The sequence below is a fragment of the Camelina sativa genome, chromosome 17, assembly GCF_030686135.1.
Source record: "Camelina sativa cultivar CO46 ecotype springtype chromosome 17, ASM3068613v1".
Taxonomy (NCBI): Eukaryota; Viridiplantae; Streptophyta; class Magnoliopsida; order Brassicales; family Brassicaceae; genus Camelina; species Camelina sativa.
Genome location: NC_141896.1, coordinates 13,395,508 through 13,402,573, shown reverse-complemented (window position 1 = coordinate 13,402,573; position 7,066 = coordinate 13,395,508). Strand labels below are relative to the sequence as shown.

The following is a 7,066-nucleotide window of genomic DNA, read 5'->3' as shown; positions in this document are numbered from 1 at the left end:
CTTGACGCTCAACCACCACCTTCGGAGCAAGGCGTGGAGCAAGAGTCCTCTTTCGGGAAGTGTGACAAGTCTCTGGGCGAGGCCAAAGAGGAGTCAGGCCGTGTGTTTAACGCCATAACCGACGATTGCTTGATAATGGAGAGTTTCAAGCAAGCTGAACCACCAAAGATGGCCACTGAGAGGTCTGTCCATCCAGTGATATTTTTGACTACTTCGAGTAGTACGCTCCAGCTGGGAGTCGCCAAGACCGAGCTATCTCTCTCCATTTTTAGCGCCAAGACCTTTACCGCACAAGGTCATATGGCGATGCATTTGATCAACTTTGGTGCGGACCAAAACTACGTGTGGCATCCTGGAGAGCGTCTACAACCTACCGCGGCCTACGAAGGGATCAAAACACCGTTCACCGCTAGCCTTATCAGGGGAGTCCTATCCTTTACCCTTAAGGCTCTACTATTTTTCTTTGATCCCGGTATTAAGCCGCGAATGAACTTGTGTGCTACTGATTTGGGCCTTCTTATGTTGAATTAGGTGAAAGGCAAAGTTTTGAGGTCAAAACTTCTAGAAGAGGGAGGGAATGATGTGATCTCGGGTTCGACCCCCTGACCAAGACGCCCGAGACGTCCCGGACGGCTCCGAGACGCATGACCGAGAAGCATCGGACATGGACAGAACGCCTATCTCGAACGCGGCCAAGGCACCGGCGACCCTCCCAGGAGCCTCAACGCGACCAAGGGAGCTCCAGCAAGGCGACCAAACGAAGAATCAACTTGGAGGAGCAAAACAAAGTCACCTCTTGAGTATTTCAAGGCCGAGCTTCAACCTACGCACAAAGGACCCAAGTTTAGCATCACCACTTAGGCACATTAAGCCGCGACCAGCTTTGGGAAGCTTGAATTGAGTGTCTTCACCATCACGCTAGTGTGAAGACATCCCTAAGCCATTAGAAGGAGCTGTACTCTTTTTCCTACTTTGGGTTTGTCCCAATGGGTTTACCAAAGAGGTTTTAACGAGGCAGCAAAACTCTAGTGCATCTCCACTTCGATCCCACTTGGCTCATGACTTGGAAACACTTATTGACATGCTTGGGAGCCAAGGAAGTGAAGATCCTATCCACGTTCAGCCAATGACGTGGCCACCCTATCCCCTTCCCTTCCTTTCTTTTGAATTTCTTCTAGATCCCTCTATGACCGTTAGATTGGTCTTTGCTTTGCTTTATCTTTGCTTTTGCTTTTTGGCCATGTGTATGGTTTAGATCATGGCCACGTCTCTAGGGTTTTAGAGTCTCCTTATGTAAGCCTCACTATATAAAGGCATCAACCCTCATTGTAAAAAAACCAGACTTGAAAGAAATAGAAATTTTCACAAAGAGAGATTCTTTGTTCTTGTCTCACCTCTCTCTTAGCCTAAGTCCGGGACTTGGCTCTTGAGAAACCCTAAGAGATTCACAAACCGGGTTTGTAATCTCTTAGTTGACCGTATCAAGAGGAGAGCCAACCCTCTTGTGTCGTCGCATCAAACCACCTCTATTCCATCGCCCATCTCTTTCGTCCCACCGTCCCAACCTCGAGTTCTCTTCCACTAGCTCTCGAGTCTATCATCGATTCCACTTCGCCAGCCTCGAGTCTTTACCATCAGCCCCTCGAGACTTCCCAGTACCATCTCGCGTCGTTTCCACCTCCGTTTCCCACCGAGTCCTGCCATTAGCCGTATCCGCTCAGCCGCGTCCGTACGTTCTGAGAAGGCTTCAAGCCCGTCTTCACAAACTGTTCGTTGGAACCTCCTCAACTCTCGTTTCTGTCGTTTGAATCCTCTCTGGATTCGAACCCTTGATGCTTGGCCGAGGAAAGTCCCACCGATTCTGACTTGACCGAGATACACTCCTCCATCGATCCATAGCAGCGTCCGCGGGTCACATCAGTTGGTATCAAAGCTTCAAACGCTCCTACAAGGTTGTGTTGATCTAAAACTCTTCTCTTTTGTATAAAGCTTGAATCTTTAGGTTGTAGTTTCGTTTTGTGTTTTAGGTTGTTAGATTCCATCTCGTTTCTAGCTTTGTTTTTAGTTGTTCTTTCTAGTTTGTTCTTGCTGTTCTTGTTTGTGTTCTTGAGTCGTTTGTGCTAGATCTTTTAAAGGTAGAGTTGCTTTTTGTTTTGTTGTTATAGGGTGCTAGATTCGTTTGTGCTTTGCTTTAGTTGTGTTTTTGTGTTTTTTACCTTTCGTGTTTGGTAAATTCTAGGGAGTGAAAGTCATTTGGTTTCTACCACTTGTTTTTACTTTCAAATTTTAGCCAAGCGTTTGAAATTCAAACTGGTCAAAGCCGTGTTGAATTTTTGTGTGGTCTAGGATAGTTTTTGTTTGTGTGATGAGAGACTAGCCACCTCTAAAGTGCTTTTGGTCAAGGCCACAAAATGTGGACGTGGATAGTTTCCTATGCACCTTGTGGTCCTTGGGTGAGTTGTCATCTTGGCTTCTAGTATCTTTGCTATCCTACCGTTGGATACACTTTGCTTTTGGCTTTGCTTTATTAGGTCGTTTGTCTTCCTTGTTTAAGGTCTTGTTTTCTTTAGGTTGTTTCTAGTCTAGCGTGCATCATATTTTGTTTGTTCCTTTGTTAGTTGGTTTCAATTATTGCATGTGCGTTGTCCATCTTTTATCTAGGTTGTTAGCCTGCATTTTCGTTCATCTTGTTAGCATTGTGTTTGCATTATTGTTCATATTTGCTTGTTTGTAGTTTGAATTTTTTTAGCTAGAGTTTGCCTAGGTTTGGTATTTGGTCATAAAGCATTTTTTTGTCTTTTTGTGCTTTTTCTTTTTCTTTTTGCTTTCTCTTTGCTTTTGTTTGGTCTTAGGTTTGAATTTTCGTGAGCTGTCCTCAATCATTGCTTTGGTGAGATAAATATCTCCTTGTGGTCCATTTGAACTTAAAGATACTCACGAATATTCTTTTGTTTTGACGAGGTACACCACTTGCTCAGCCAGCACATCAACATCACGTACGGACCAAGACGCGTCAACAACCAAGGATCAACCTTTGGTCGTGTAGCCGCGTCAGCAAGTCTTCACCCAACTACCGTTGGTCGCTCGTCTCTCTGCCGTGCCATCGTTAGCCGTCCGACCAATCTGACCGTAACACCGACGACTTCCGACAGCCGTCCGAACCATCGTCCGCACCTCGTTCCAAAGCCATTACCAAGACGCGAACAACTTGCAATGCTTGGTCCTACACTGATCTAGCATGGAGTTTGTTGAAAGCGAATCCGAAGTGGAATCATGGTGTGATGAAGAACTTGGCCTGGAACCGGAGCAGGAGGCCACCGGCGACGAATATTGGCCCGAGAGGCCTATGGCGAGGAGTTAGATCAAGGAGAGCTCGAACGTGGATCACCAGACTGTTATTGGCCGTCCTTGTCACGAGCCACTCGCATTGAAGAGCCAAGGGAGAGCCTCTACGAAGACTCTGATAGTGATGACTGAGTTGTGTACACCAAGAAACCGAGGCACCGATCCGTAAGAGGAAAGGAGCCTATCCCCAAACCTCCCAGCACAGCGGACGCTCTGATCTCCCTCCAACACACGCTTCGAGATCTCAATGACAGGCTCGACCGGATTGAGTCGGCAACAACTCGTCAACGGGCCGAGAGAAGGCCGCGGTGATCACCGAGGCCGTGACCTAGGCATCCCTACCTGGTCTCCAAGTGCTCCCCCCCGCGAAAACAGACTCCACGGTGCCAGCACTATGAACCACTTCCTACACCGGCTCCGCGATCAAGGCATCATTCAGCCCATGTTGAGCAGCCAAGCAGGACGTATGCGCGTTCCGCTCAATACCGTGCACCAGTTCCAATGCCGGCCCCGCGAACAAGCCGTAACTCGGCCCCTGCCGAGAGTTCAAGGACTTATGCGCTCCTAGTGCCGTTCCGCGAGCCGCCAGCACGATACAAGGAACCATTCCAGGAAGTAGTCGGTGCCGCGACCATACCAAGTCCAAGGAGCTATGTGCCGCCAGTTCAGCACAGTGAGCTGCCCACACTGTGCAAGGGACCGGCCAAAGGAGGAGTTCGGGCCGAGGATAAGCCAAAACTGGAAGCGCCAAGAACGAGCATCGAACATCACACAGACCAAGGCCGACTTGACGCTCAACCACCACCTTCGGAGCAAGGCGTGGAGCAAGAGTCCTCTTTCGGGAAGTGTGACAAGTCTCTGGGCGAGGCCAAAGAGGAGTCAGGCCGTGTGTTTACGCCATAACCGACGATTGCTTGATAATGGAGAGTTTCAAGCAAGCTGAACCACCAAAGATGGCCACTGAGAGGTCTGTCCATCCAGTGATATTTTTGACTACTTCGAGTAGTACGCTCCAGCTGGGAGTCGCCAAGACCGAGCTATCTCTCTCCATTTTTAGCGCCAAGACCTTTACCGCACAAGGTCATATGGCGATGCATTTGATCAACTTTGGTGCGGACCAAAACTACGTGTGGCATCCTGGAGAGCGTCTACAACCTACCGCGGCCTACGAAGGGATCAAAACACTGTTCACCGCTAGCCTTATCAGGGGAGTCCTATCCTTTACCCTTAAGGCTCTACTATTTTTCTTTGATCCCGGTATTAAGCCGCGAATGAACTTGTGATGCTACTGATTTGGGCCTTCTTATGTTGAATTAGGTGAAAGGCAAAGTTTTGAGGTCAAAACTTCTAGAAGAGGGAGGGAATGATGTGATCTCGGGTTCGAACCCCTGACCAAGACGCCCGAGACGTCCCGGACGGCTCCGAGACGCATGACCGAGAAGCATCGGACATGGACAGAACGCCTATCTCGAACGCGGCCAAGGCACCGGCGACCCTCCCAGGAGCCTCAACGCGACAAGGGAGCTCCAGCAAGGCGACCAAACGAAGAATCAACTTGGAGGAGCAAAACAAAGTCACCTCTTGAGTATTTCAAGGCCGAGCTTCAACCTACGCACAAAGGACCCAAGTTTAGCATCACCACTTAGGCACATTGAGCCGCGACCAGCTTTGGGAAGCTTGAATTGAGTGTCTTCACCATCACGCTAGTGTGAAGACATCCCTAAGCCATTAGAAGGAGCTGTACTCTTTTTCCTACTTTGGGTTTGTCCCAATGGGTTTACCAAAGAGGTTTTAACGAGGCAGCAAACTCTAGTGCATCTCCACTTCGATCCCACTTGACTCATGACTTGGAAACACTTATTGACATGCTTGGGAGCCAAGGAAGTGAAGATCCTATCCACGTTCAGCCAATGACGTGGCCACCCTATCCCCTTCCCTTCCTTTCTTTTGAATTTCTTCTAGATCCCTCTATGACCGTTAGATTGGTCTTTGCTTTGCTTTATCTTTGCTTTTGCTTTTTGGCCATGTGTATGGTTTAGATCATGGCCACGTCTCTAGGGTTTTAGAGTCTCCTTATGTAAGCCTCACTATATAAAGGCATCAACCCTCATTGTAAAAAAACCAGACTTGAAAGAAATAGAAATTTTCACAAAGAGTGATTTTTTGTTCTTGTCTCACCTCTCTCCTTAGCCTAAGTCCGGGACTTGGCTCTTGAGAAACCCTAAGAGATTCACAAACCGGGTTTGTAATCTCTTAGTTGACCGTATCAAGAGGAGAGCCAACCCTCTTGTGTCGTCGCATCAAACCACCTCTATTCCATCGCCCATCTCTTTCGTCCCACCGTCCCAACCTCGAGTTCTCTTCCACTAGCTCTCGAGTCTATCATCGATTCCACTTCGCCAGCCTCGAGTTCTTTACCATCAGCCCTCGAGACTTCCCAGTACCATCTCGCGTCGTTTCCACCTCCGTTTCCCACCGAGTCCTGCCATTAGCCGTATCCGCTCAGCCGCGTCCGTACGTTCTGAGAAGGCTTCACGCCCGTCTTCACAAACTGTTCGTTGGAACCTCCTCAACTCTCGTTTCTGTCGTTTGAATCCTCTCTGGATTCGAACCCTTGATGCTTGGCCGAGGAAAGTCCCACCGATTCTGACTTGACCGAAGATACACTCCTCCATCGATCCATAGCCGCGTCCGCGGGTCACATCAAAGTGTCTTACAGAGGCGTCCGCCAGAGAAAATGGGGCAAATGGGTGTCGGAGATACGAGAACCCGGTAAGAAAACCCGGATTTGGCTCGGGAGCTATGAGACAGCCGAGATGGCGGCAGCGGCCTACGACTCTGCATCTCTTTATCTCCGAGGGTGTGGGTCTCATCTGAACTTCCCGAGCATGCCCACAGCTTTCCTCAACCGGCAAGCTCCAGTTCCAAGCACGTTCAAGCTGCTGCTCAAGAGGCAGCACTAATGTTTAAACCGGGTGGGTCTAATGAACCAGAACTCGGTTCTAGTCAGGGGCTTTCTCGGGTCGGATTGTCTCCGGATCAGATTCAGGCGATTAATGAATTTCCATTGGACTCTCCGAGGTTGGGATCAATGGGATGGATGCATGACTTGGCAGTTAATGATTGTGCAGAGTTGTACGGACATTATTTTGTCCAATACGATAGGGATGATTTTTATGAAATGCAGCACCAACAGTCCATATGGGATTTTAGTTGATATTAATCGGCTAAATTACTGAAAAAATTACTCGATTCTTTTTATGATGTGTCACCAACCATTTACGGTATATATCAATTTAACAGAGTTAATTACCACAATCAAAATCGCCATTGATCTAATTCCTTTAACTTCACAGTAGATATATGAACTAAATTCTAGTTGGATTATACTTCCAATTCCATGTTTTTTTTTGCCATAAGATAATTTTTGTAAGTCTATAATAATATCACAGATTAGATTGTAAACTTAATTCTTTTTCATTGTTAATGCTATATTTACAGTTAGGAAGAAAAAAAACTAAGAATGAAATGAATCGCGTTATGACAAAATGATATTAAACTCTCTCTCTCTCTCGAAAGTAGTTACAAAAAAAATTAGCACCAACGACTAACGAGTGCTAATTTTTTGCGACATAAGTATTCAAAATTTTCCTATTGGGTCAAATTATTTGCGACATAAGTATTCAAAATTTTCCTAATTCACATACACATAGTATGAAAT

The 7,066-nt window shown here is 47.3% G+C and overlaps 2 pseudogenes; both read left to right on the top strand.

Moving 5' to 3' along the window:
• LOC147923653 (uncharacterized) overlaps positions 1-3,477 on the top strand; it is a 4,777-nt pseudogene extending 1,300 nt beyond the window's left edge.
• A 788-nt stretch (positions 3,478-4,265) lies between these two features.
• Positions 4,266-6,663, top strand: LOC147923652 (ethylene-responsive transcription factor ERF022 pseudogene; annotated as a pseudogene).
• Positions 6,664-7,066: the final 403 nt, after the last annotated feature.